This window comes from Lithobates pipiens, unplaced genomic scaffold (genome assembly GCF_037356315.1).
Source record: "Lithobates pipiens isolate NorthernLeopardFrog02 unplaced genomic scaffold, aLitPip1_a1.2 Scaffold_8, whole genome shotgun sequence".
NCBI classification, from domain to species: Eukaryota; Metazoa; Chordata; class Amphibia; order Anura; family Ranidae; genus Lithobates; species Lithobates pipiens.
In genome coordinates this window covers 522,837,597-522,850,127 of record NW_027507903.1, presented here as the reverse complement: position 1 = coordinate 522,850,127, position 12,531 = coordinate 522,837,597, and positions in this window count along the sequence as shown.

The window sequence follows — 12,531 nt, the reverse complement described above, 5'->3', positions numbered from 1 at the left end:
GCACCAGTACCAGTGCCTAAGGCCCAATTTTTCTGCCCCTGTTTAACAGGGACATGTAATTACAATTCTTGATATAATATTTCACAGGAGGGCCCGTTCCTGTGCCCACCCAGAGTAACTGTGAGGACTTATAGTGTTGTGGCACCAGCACCACAACCACCAAAGGTCAATTTTTCTACCACTGTTCAACAATGGCATGTAATTACAATTCTTGATATAATCGTTCACAGCAGGGCGCTCCAGCACCCACCAAGAGTCACTTTGAGGGCTTACAATGTTGTGGCAAAACCAACACCTTGTTCCGCCATTTCTGCAGAGCATATAGGGCAGGCCCCTACTTTCAAACATCCAACTTACAAACATCTCCTACTTGCAAACGGAAGGAGACAACAGCAAGTGAGATGAAAAAAGATGTACGACAAAACAAATTATACAGGGGTGATAACCCTTCCCTATGTTTTCCAAAAAGCTTAAAAATAGTTTTTTTGACTGGAGCTACACTTTAAAAATGTACCAGTTGAAAATTACAAACAGATTCAACTTAACACAACAAACCTGTCTTGTTTGCACCACCTGTATACTGCTGTTCTGAGTATATAGGGCCTGGGGGCCACACACATTTCCTTTTTTTAATATGGGTACGGGGTTCCCCTTAATATGCGTACAAGACCCAAAGGGGCTGGTAATGGGCAGGGAGGGCTACCCAAGCCATTTTTCTCAATGATTTTCAACCATATTGCAGGAACCAGATATAACATTAAAACCGCAAGCAGTTTTAAATGATGTTATTTCCGTTTAATGTCATTTTGTGCAGGGACTGTTCTAAACACGGGGAAAAACGTGGCACTTCACAGGCATACTACAGACACCCCCCAGGCACCATATTTAAAGGAATATTTCACTTTTTTTTTTCACTTTAATCGTCATTAAAATCAGTGCTCCCGCCAAAACGGCCATTTTTAAAAACATTTTAGGCATTGACCCATGTACCCTGGGGCAGGAGCCAGGTCCCCAAACCCTTTTTAGGACAGCATCTTGCATATTAGCCGTTAAAATTAGCACTTTTAATTTCGAACGTTCGAGTCCCATAGACTTCAATGGGGTTCTAACGTTTGTACGAATTTGGGGTCCGTTCGAAAGTTCTGGTGCGAACCGAACCGGGGGGTGTTCGGCTCATCCCTACTAGCTACTATTAGGTCAACAAAGGCCCTTTTAAGAACTGGTATAGGTGTACAGTATATAGGGTTGTAATACACGTATAATATACTTTTTTTCAAATATAGAAAGCATATTATAGTGCACTGCATGCAGTGCTGCTGACCGATTCTGCAGCTGTCGTTTCCCAGTGTAGGGAGGGACAGTTTGGTTTTTGGAGCAGGGACAGTCTGCAATTCACTAGCTACTAGCTAGCTACTGCTAGGTCCACAAAGGTCCTTTTAAGGACTGGTATTGGTGTACAGTATATAGGGTTGTAATACATGTATAATATACTTTCTTTCAAATATAGAAAGCATATTATAGTGCACTGCATGCAGTGCTGCTGACCGATTCTGCAGCTGTCTTTTCTCAGTGTAGGGAGGGACAGTTTGGTTTTTGGAGCAGGGACAGTCTGCAATTCACTATCTACTAGCTAGCTACTATTAGGTCCACAAAGATCCTTTAAAGGACTGGTATAGGTGTACTATTTGGTGTGCAGTATATAGGGGTGTAATACAAGTATAAAATACTTTCAAATATAGAAAGCATAGTATAGTGCATTTCCACTTTGCAGCATTGTGACTGCTGAGTGGTTCTGCAGCGATACTACAAAGAGTGACAAACGCAATTAGAAAAAAGTAATATAGCTGGTGTGATAGACCAGTGGCTCCCCAAAACGACAGATTGAAGCGGGGTGTTATATACCTTCTTCCACATATACTGCATTTCTCTAGAAACTTTTGTCACAGGGTCATTTAAAAAATGACAGGCAGAGGAAGAGGCAGGCCTTTCCGCAGGGGTGGTAGGGGTAGGGCAGGAACAACAGGCTTGAGCCAAAGTGGCAAATTGCAGAAGGTGCGTTCGATTACGTCAAAGGACGCACCAGACTTGGTTGAGTGGTTCACTCAGCCTTACTCTTCTGCACCCTCCTCGTCCTCTTGATCTGTACCCTCTTCTTCACTCTCTGCTGTGTGCACCCCCAAAGACACTACCACCAACAACACCACCACCATAATTATTTTCCGATCCATCACAAGGCATGGCCAATGCGCAGCCGCTCTTGGCGACAGTACCGAGATCAGCCTAGGGAGGAGGTTGGTCCCCAGTGTTGCTGCCTACTCCGAGATCTCTAATTATAGCGGTGGGGAAGGTGACGTCGATGATGACATGTCTAGCGATGTCACGTGGGTGTCCACAAGAGAGGAAGAGGAGGGGAGTTCAGAGGGAGATATGGACCAGCAGATAGGGAGGAGAAGCAGGCGGAACTTACATTGCACAGGAGGGACAAACCAGACTGCTAATGTATCAGGAGCAAGGCATCAACCATGTGCAGTCACATCTGGCGCTCCCAGGACACCAGCACATGGCTCCGCAGTGTGGGCTTTTTTTAACGTGTCCGCTGCTGAAAATTGTGTTGCCATCTGCAGCCTTTGCAGTCAACGCATAAGTCGCGGTAAGCCCAACACTCACCTAGGGACGAGCGCCTTAACCACTTGCCGACTGCCGCACGACGATATACGTCGGCAGAATGGCACGGGCAGGCATATGGGCGTATATATAAGTCCCTGCCTTCCCGCGGGTGGGGGGCCCGATCGGGTCCCCCCCGGTGCCTGCGGCGGTCGGCATTCGTTTGGGAGCAATCCGGGATGAGGGGGCGGCCATTCATTCATGGCCACCCCCTCGCGATCGCTCCCGACGAATGAAAATGCTCCGTGACATCACTTCCTCTCCTCACAGGAGAGGAAGTGATGTGATCTCTCCTCCGTGTCGGTATTTTTCGTTCCGGCACCGAGGAGAGAGGATCGGTGAGTTGCACCAACACAACACACGTACAGTAGAACATGCCAGGCACACTCACACCCCCCCTTTACCCCCCCGATCACCCCCCCAATTACCCCTGCCCCCCCCCCAGTCACAGTGACACCAATTGCATTTTTTTTTTGCATTGGTGTCATTTGTGACTGTAATAACTGTTAGGGCAGTTAGGGTTAGCCCCCTTTAGTTCTAATGTGCCCCCCTAACCCCCCCAATAAAGGTTTAACCCCGTGATCACCCCCCGTCGCCAGTGTCACTAAGGCTGGGTTCACATTGCAGCGGTTTATGAGAACGGATGTGATTCGCACTGCACTGCAGTGCAAATCACATCCGATCTCTGCGATTCGAGTTCAGCCATTCGCCGCACCCGCCGCACCCGCCGCAAATTCACAGGGGACCCTTTTTTTGGTCCGCAGCAGAATCGGATCGCATGGGTGTTCACACCATGCGATCCGAGTTTGCAGATCGCACTGCGATATGCGAACTGATCTGGGGGTGTCATTAACATTTCACTGACACTCCCAGCAGTTCGCATAGGGCAGTGTGAACTGCCGCCGGGAGGCATGCGATGCGGGAACCCGCCGCGGATTCGTGGCGTTCCCGCATCGCTCCAGTGTGAACCCAGCCTAATAAGCGATCATTTTTCTGATCGCTGTATTAGTGTCACAGGTGACGCTAGTTAGGCAGGTAGGTATTTAGGTTCGCCGCAACTTTTTATAGCGCCAGGGACCCCCATATACTACCGCATAAAGCCCCCTGATTGCCCCCTAGTTAACCCTTTCACCAGTGATCACCATATAACTGTTACAGGTGACGCTGGTTGGTTAGTTATTTTTTTATAGTTTCAGGGCACCCGCCATTTATTACCTAATAAAGGTTTAAGCCCCTGATCACCCGGCGGGTGTCATTTGTGACTGTAATAACTGTTAGGGCAGTTAGGGTTAGCCCCCTTTAGTTCTAAGGTACCCCCCTAACCCCCCCAATAAAGGTTTAACCCCGTGATCACCCCCCCGTCGCCAGTGTCACTAAGGCTGGGTTCACATTGCAGCGGTTTGAGAACGGATGTGATTCGCACCGCACTGCAGTGCAAATCACATCCGATCTCTGCACCCGCCATTTATTACCTAGTCTCACTAGTGTACCCCTAAATTTAGGGGTGTCTACTTTCCAAAATGGGGTCATTTGGGGGGCGTTTGTGCCATCTTGGCATTTTATGGCCTTCAAAACTGTAACGCCCTTAGAAAGCCTGAAGGCGGTGCTTGGTTTTCGGGGCCCCGTACGCGGCTAGGCTCCCAAAAAGTCCCACATATGTGGTATCCCCGTACTCAGGAGAAGCAGCAGAATTTATTTTGGGGTGTCATTTCACATATGCCCATGGCATGCGTGAGCAATATATCATTTAGTGACAACTTTGTGAAAAAAATAAATAAAATAAAAAAGTTTGTAATTTTCCCGCAACTTGTGGCAAAATATAAAATATTCCATGGACTCAACATGCCTCTCAGCAAATAGCTTGGGGTGTCTACTTTCTAAAATGGGGTCATTTGTGGGGGTTTTGTGCCATCTTGGCATTTTATGGCCTTCAAAACTGTAATAGGTAGTGAGGAGTGAAGTCAAATATGTACGCCCTTAGAAAACCTGAAGGCGGTTCTTGGCTTTTGGGGCCCCGTACGCGGATAGGCTCCCAAAAAATCCCACACATGTGGTATCCCCGTACTCAGGAGAAGCAGTAGAATTTATTTTGGGGTGTCATTTCACATATGCCCATGGCATGTGTGAGCAATATATCATTTAGTGACAACTTTGTGAAAAAAAAATAAAAAAAAATTAAAGTTTGTAATTTTCCCGCAACTTGTGGCAAAATATAAAATATTCCATGGACTCAACATGCCTCTCAGCAAATAGCTTGGGGTGTCTACTTTCTAAAATGGGGTCATTTGTGGGGGTTTTGTGCCATCTTGGCATTTTATGGCCTTCAAAACTGTAATAGGTAGTGAGGAGTGAAGTCAAATATTTACGCCCTTAGAAAACCTGAAGGCGGTTCTTGGCTTTCGGGGCCCCGTACGCGGCTAGGCTCCCAAAAAATCCCACACATATGGTATCCCCGTACTCAGGAGAAGCAGCAGAATTTATTTTGGGGTGTCATTTCACATATGCCCATAGCATGTGTGAGCAATAAATCAATTAGTGACAACTTTGTGTAAAAAAAAATTTTTTTTTTGTCATTATTCAATCGCTTGAGGCAAAAAAATAAAATATTCAATGGGCTCAATATGCCACTTATCAATTTCCTTAGGGGGTCTACTTTCCAAAATGGGGTCATTTGGGGGGGTTTTGTACTGCCCTGCCATTTTAGCACCTCAAGAAATGAGATAGGCAGTCGTAAACTAAAAGCTGCGTAAATTCCAGAAAACGTACCTTAGTTTGTAGATGTGACAACTTTTGCGCAAACCAATAAATATACAGTTATTGACTTTTTTTTTACCAAAGACATGTGGCTGAATACATTTTGGCCTAAATGTATGACTAAAATTGAGTTTATTGGATTTTTCTAATAACAAAAAGTAGAAAATATAATTTTTTTTCAAAATTTGCAGTCTTTTTACGTTTATATCGCAAAAAATAAAAATCGCAGAGGCAATCAAATACCATCAAAAGAAAGCTCTATTTGTGGGAAGAAAAGGACGCAAATTTTGTTTGGGTACAACATTGCATGACCGCGCAATTACCAGTTAAAGCAGCGCAGTGCCAAATTGTAAAAAGACCTCTGGTCATTTACCAGCAAAATGGTCCGGTCTGAAAGTGGTTAAGAAGGCACATGAGCTGCCATCATTGAGCCCAGTGGGAGCAACAGAACCCACAAAGCCACACTCCAGGCTCTCACCGTCCAGCCTCCTCTTCTATTTCTCCTTCTCCTCTCTCCTCACAATTGTCCTCCACTCCACCTTCCATCATCACGTTTTTCTGGAAAAAGGCATGCTTCCGTGGGCCAAATGTTAGAGTGTAAAAAAATGAGGACGCCGGATAACCCTCTTGCCCAACGGTTGACCGCTGGCTTGTCAGAACTGATAGCCCGCCAACTACTGCCATATAAACTGGTGGACTCAGAGGCTTTTCGAAAATTTGGGGCCATTGGGACACCACAATGGAAGGTCCCAGGAAGGAAGTATTTCTCACAGAAGGGCATCCCAGAGCTGTATGGCCACGTTCAGTGTATCTCTTGCACACAGTGTCGGTGCCAAGATACATCTGACCACAGACACGTGGTCTAGCTAACACGGGCAGGGAAGGTATATAACTTTTATTGCCCAGTAGTGAACCTTCTGACAGCCGTCAAGCATGTAACCCGTGGCACCCGTGTAGATTTGGTTTTACCGCCACGGATTGCATGCAGGCCTGGCTCTTCTTCTCCACCTCCTACTCCATCCTCCTCCCTCTCCTCCTCGGCTGACTCCTCCTTTTCCGCTGCTAGCATCTCTTCCGCTGCGCCGCCCAAGATCCCCAGAACCTATTCTACATGCCAGGTGAGACGTTGCCATGCTGTGCTGCGTCTGTTGTGCCTGGAAGCCAAGAGCCACACTGGCCCTGCACTCCTTTCAGCTTTGCGTTCACAGGTAGATCAGTGGCTAACACTGCTCAATTTGACAGTTGGTAAAGTGGTGTGTGACAACGGTGCCAATCTGCTTAGCGCATTGAAACAGGGCAAAATTACACACGTGCCATGCATGGCACACGTCTTAAACTTGGTTGTGCAGCGATTCGTTGTCAAATACCCTGGGGTCCAGGGAATCTTGCAGCAGGCAAGGAAAATCTCGGCCCATTTCAGAAGATCTTACACGGCCATGGCTCGCCTTGCTGACATTCAGCGGCAACACAATCTGCCGGTCAGACGTCTTATTTGCGATTGCCCGACGTGATGGAACTCAACCTTCTATATCCTTGATAGGCTGTTCCAGCAGAAACATGTAGTTAACGACTACCTGTATGAACTCTGTGACAGAACAGGTTCTGGGGAGCTTGGTTGTTTTTCACCTGCTCATGCGCGACGCATGCAGACTTCTGCGGCCATTTGATGAGATCACCAAACTGGTCAGTCGCAGCCATGGCGCCATTAGTGACATCGTACCTTATGCCTTCTTTATGGAGCGTGTATTGCGTCGTGTCATTGATCAAGCAGTGGAGGAGCAGGAAGATGAGGAAGTCGCAATGCTGTATGAATTCCCAGGGAGGGCTACTCTATCTGAGACAAGTCAACAACAGGAGTCTGAAGAGGAGTCAGAGGAGGATGGTGCCGGGGCGGATGAGGAGGAGCAAGAAGAGCATGCTTTAAACCTTTCTGGGATCCCTGTTGTTGTGTGTGGATGGGGAGAGGAGAACGAGGAGGACGACATTATCCTAGATGATGAGCAGGAGCCAGGCCACCACACCACTTCCAGTTTAGTGCAAATGGGGGCCTTCATGCTGTTTTAACAGGGACTCCCATATAAAAAGAATAAAGGTCAAGGACCAGTACTGGGTGGCAATGTACCTAGACCCCCGGTACAAACACAAAATGGCGGAAATGTTACCACCATCTCAGAGGGCTGTCAGAATGGAGCACTTACAGGCCTTGCTTAGAGAAATGCTGCATTCTGCTTTTGCGTGCACTGGCAGAAGAATTCCCACTCCCAGAGAAAGAGTTGCGGGTACCAATCCAATAGCGCCTGCAAGAAGAGGGCGGTTTGAAGATGTGCTGGTCACTTCTGATATGAGATCATTCTTTCAGCCAACCCATCGACAGGTCTCATCCGGATCCAGCATCAGGGAACGCCTAGACCGACAGGTGTCCGACTACATCGGGTTAACGGTCGATGTGGACGCTCTGAAAAGTGATGAACCCCTGGACTACTGGGTGGGCAGGCTTGACCTCTGGCTAAAGTTTGCCCAATTTGCAATGGAAATGTTGGCTTGCCCCTCGTCCAGTGTCCTGTCCGAAAGGACGTTCAGTGCAGCAGGGGGATCGTTACCGATAAGCGCTAGACATGGGCGCCGTCAATAAATTTGTTTCGTTCTGTTCTGTTTAGATTCGTAATAAAATTAATTCGTACTTCGTATTTCATGTCCAAAATTCCGTTCTGTTTCGCACGAAATACGAATTGTCGTTAACGTGTACGAACGTTCTTTACGATGAATTTAAAGGCAAAAACATTGCTCATTATGCTTATTATGACTTGCAAAAGACTTCTGTAATAGAAGTCAATGTAAGTTGCCTGAAGACATCAGTGAAGGACTTTCCTCCTCTCTGGGCAGGCTGCCAAGAAAAGATCAAAATGATACAATGTTTCTTCTTCAATGGGCTGAACTCCATGTGTAGAAGTTCTCAATTTAACCATTTAAAGACTAAATCTTTTCTGACACTTGTTGCTTACAAGTAAAAATCCAGTATTTTCTGCTAGAAAATCACCCAGAAGCACCAAAAATTATATATTTTTTTTTTTTAAATAGCGGTTGTTGCAATATTTTATGTGACGCGGTATTTGCGCAGAGGTCTTTCAAACGCAAGTTAGCTCTTTTTTTTTCGGTCGACCTCTAGAGAGCACTGACATTGGCAGCGTGACATACAGCAATGACACCTGCACCGTGATAGAGTGATCTGACACCAGCACCGTGATAGAGAGCACTGACATCGGCAGCGTGACATAAAGCACTGACACCAGCACCGTGATATACAGCACTGACACCTGCACCGTAAGCAGCCCCAGGAGGAAGTCAGCATAGCACAGGGATGGTGGGAGCCCCTCATAATAAGCAGCCCCAGGAGGAAGTCAGCACAGCACAGGGATGGTGAACTTTACAAACCTACAGGTCATATTTGCAGCCACAAAATAATTACTAGCTGTGCACACATAGTCCCACCACATGGCCAATGACATAACACATTTATGAGGTAAATCTGGGATCGACAACTACAAGCATTCTTTTTTTATATGTGAAATTCTGAAAATTCAGGAATCTTGAGACAATGGAGGCGAGGGAAGGTGAGGGTAGGCAAAGAAGAGGGTGCAGGAGATGATCACCAGCACCAGCACCGTGATATAGAGCACTGACACCTGCACCGTGATAGAGTGATCTGACACCAGCACCGTGACATAACACATGTATGAGGTGAATCTGGGATCGACAACTACAAGCATTCATTTTTTATATGTGAAATTCTGAAAATTCAGAACTCTTGAGACAATGGAGGCGAGGGAAGGTGAGGGTAGGCAAAGAAGAGGTTGCAGGAGATGATCACCAGCACCAGCACTGTGATATATCCATTACGCTAGTTTTACCAGACCGAGCGCTTCCCTCCCGTAATTTATTCTGAGCATGCGTGGCACTTTGTGTGTCAGACTAGGCTACATGCGATCGGAATTTACGCGATCGGATTTTGTTGTCGGAAAATTTGAGATCCAGCTCACAAACTTTGTGCGTCTGAAATTCCGGCGGAAAAAGTCAGAAGGAGCCCACACACGGTCGGACTTTCCAACAACATGATCCGATCGCACATTTTCCGTCGGAAAATCCGACCGTGTGTATGGAGCATTAGCATAGGGTATAGCATTGCAGAATCCTAGGGCACACTTACACATGGTCTCGAAAGATGAAATGGCCATCACATTTTGAGAGACCCTAATCTGGAATGTTTACAATTTATATAAAAGCGCAAAAAAAAAAAAAAAAAAAGCCAAAAATAGTTGTGGTTTTATTTTTCTTCTGTCTCTATTGTTCACTCTCTTATGTTCGCTCTCTATTGTCCGCTCTATTGTTCTCGCTCTATTGTTACTGTATTTTAGAATTGTAATGTTTTATTGTATTTGCTTTGCAGGTATGGTATGTCTTACTGTTATACTGTAATGTTACTTTGTTTTATTGTTAACCATCATTTGCTTAGCAGGTACGCCATTCAGCTGCAGCACGGGTTTATTTATTCTGACAGCAACAGCGTTTGCTCTCATGATACGTAAAGCCGTGACTCCAGCGCTGTAGGAGGTGATTTCACCACCACAGTTTAAAAAAAGAGCATATATGCCAAAGCATGGGGGCAGGGGTGGAGGAGCGATTTGCTCCTATCATTAGGAGCGGATTGCCCCCATGCTTCGGCGTATATTTTTTAAGCAAAGATTGCAAAAATGTTTTTTATTACTATGTTTTATTGTATTTGCTTTGCAGGTATGGTATGTGTTACTGTTATACTGTAATGTTACTTTGTTTTATTATTAACCATCATTTGCTTAGCAGGTATGCCATTCAGCTGCAGCACTGATTTATTTATCTTGATTTCAACAGCGTTTGCTCTCACGATACGTAAATCAGCGACTTCAGTGCTGCAGGAGGTGATTTCACCATCACAGTTAAAAAAAAATGGTACATGTATGCCCATCATTAGAAGTGGGTGGATGAAGAGCGGTATTCTAATAGTGGGCATACCCACAAGTCAATCTCTTGTATTCGTTCAGCCCACAGGCTGCACGAAAAAAAGAACCTTAACAATATACAGTATCTCACAAAAGTGAGTACACCCCTCACATTTTTGTAAATATTTTATTATATCTTTTTATGTGACAATACTGAAGTAATTACACTTTTCTACAATGTAAAGTAGTGAGTGTACAGTTTGTGTAACAGTGTAGATGTGTTGTCCCCTCAAAATAACTCAACACACAGCCATTAATGTCTAAACCGCTGGCAACAAAAGTGAGTACACCCCTAAGTGAAAATGTCCAAATTGGGCCCAAAGTTTCAATATTTTGTATGGCCACCATTATTTTCCAGCACTTCCTTAACCCTCTTGGGCATGGAGTTCACCAGAGATTCACAGATTGCCACTGGAGTCCTCTTCCACACCTCTATGATGACATCATGGAGCTGGTGGATGTTAGAGAACATGCGCTCCTCCACCTTCTCTTTGAGGATGCCCCACAGATGCTCAATAGGGTTTAGGTCTGGAGACATGCTTGGCCAGTCTATCACCTTTACCCTCAGTTACTTTAGTAAGGCAATTGTCATCTAGGAGGTGTGTTTGGGGTCGTTATCATGTTGGAATTCTGCCCTGCGGCCCAGTCTCTAAAGAGAGGGGGATCATTCTCTGCTTCAGTATGTCAGAGTACATGTTGGCATTCATGGTTCAGTCAATGAACTGAAGCTCCTCAGTTTCGGCAGCAATCATTTAGCCCCAGACCATGACACTCCCACCACCATGCTTGACTGTAGTCAAGACACACTTGTCTTTGTACTCCTCATCTGGTTTCTGCCACACACGCTTGACACCATCTGAACCAAATAAGTTCATCTTGGTCTCATCAGACCACAGGACATGGTTCCAGTAGTCCATGTCCTTAGTCTGCTTGTCTTCAGCAAACTGTTTGCAGGCTTTCTTGCGCATCATCTTTAGAAGAGGCTTCCTTCTGGGATGACAGCCATGCAGACCAATTTTTATAGTCTAAACACCGACAGTCTGACCCCCTACCCCTTCAACCTCTGTAGCAATTCTGGCAGCACTCATATTCCCCAAAGACAACCTCTGGATATGACGCTGAGCACGTGCACTCAACTTCTTTGGTCATACATGGCGAGGCCTGTTCTGAGTGGAACCTGTCCTGTTAAACCACTGTATGGTCTTGGCCACCATGCTGCAGCTCGGTTTCAGGGTCTTGGCAATCTTGTTGAACTTCCAGTGACCAGTATGAGAGAGCGAGAGTGATAACACAAAATTTAACACACCTTCTTTCCATTCACACCTGAGACCTTGTAACACTAACGAGTCACATGACACCTGGGAGGGAAAATGGCTAATTGGGCTCAATTCGGACATTTTCACTTATGGGTGTACTCACTTTTGCTACCAGCGGTTTATACATTAATAGCTGTGGGTTGAGTTATTTTTAGGGGACAACAAATATACACTACAAGCTGTACACTCACTACTTTTCATTGTAGCAGTGTCATTTCTTCAGTGTTGTCAAATGAAAAGGTATAATAAACTATTTACAAAAATGTGAGGGGTGTACTAACTTTTGTGAGATAATTATGTATATACTGTATATGTTTTTGTACGTTCTCCCTCCCTGTTGTTATTTTTTTTTTTTTAAAGGTCCTAGGACAATTCATCTTTTATGGACCTTTATTGAAATCTTACAATTTTAGGCAAAAAGTGTTCTGTCCGACTTTCCTCTATTTTTTTTATTTCTTGGATTGTACTGCACAAGATTATGAGTCTATGACATCTATTTGCGGTTTCTGGCCACTACAACTTATTTACAATGTGATTTTGGTATCTTCCTTTGTCCTCCCCTTCTGTTTAGTGCTAGTTAGCTTAGTCCTAGCTAGACCACCTCCATATCTTCCCAGGTGGCCCTCACTCAGTGTTAGTACTTTGCAGACAATGAGCTTAGAAATGTTATTGCCTCCCATTTCAAAAGACTGCAAACGAAACCGTGTACTGAAATTAGCTGAAGTAAAATTATGTTTGCATTCAACTTCTGAGTTTTATTGAAG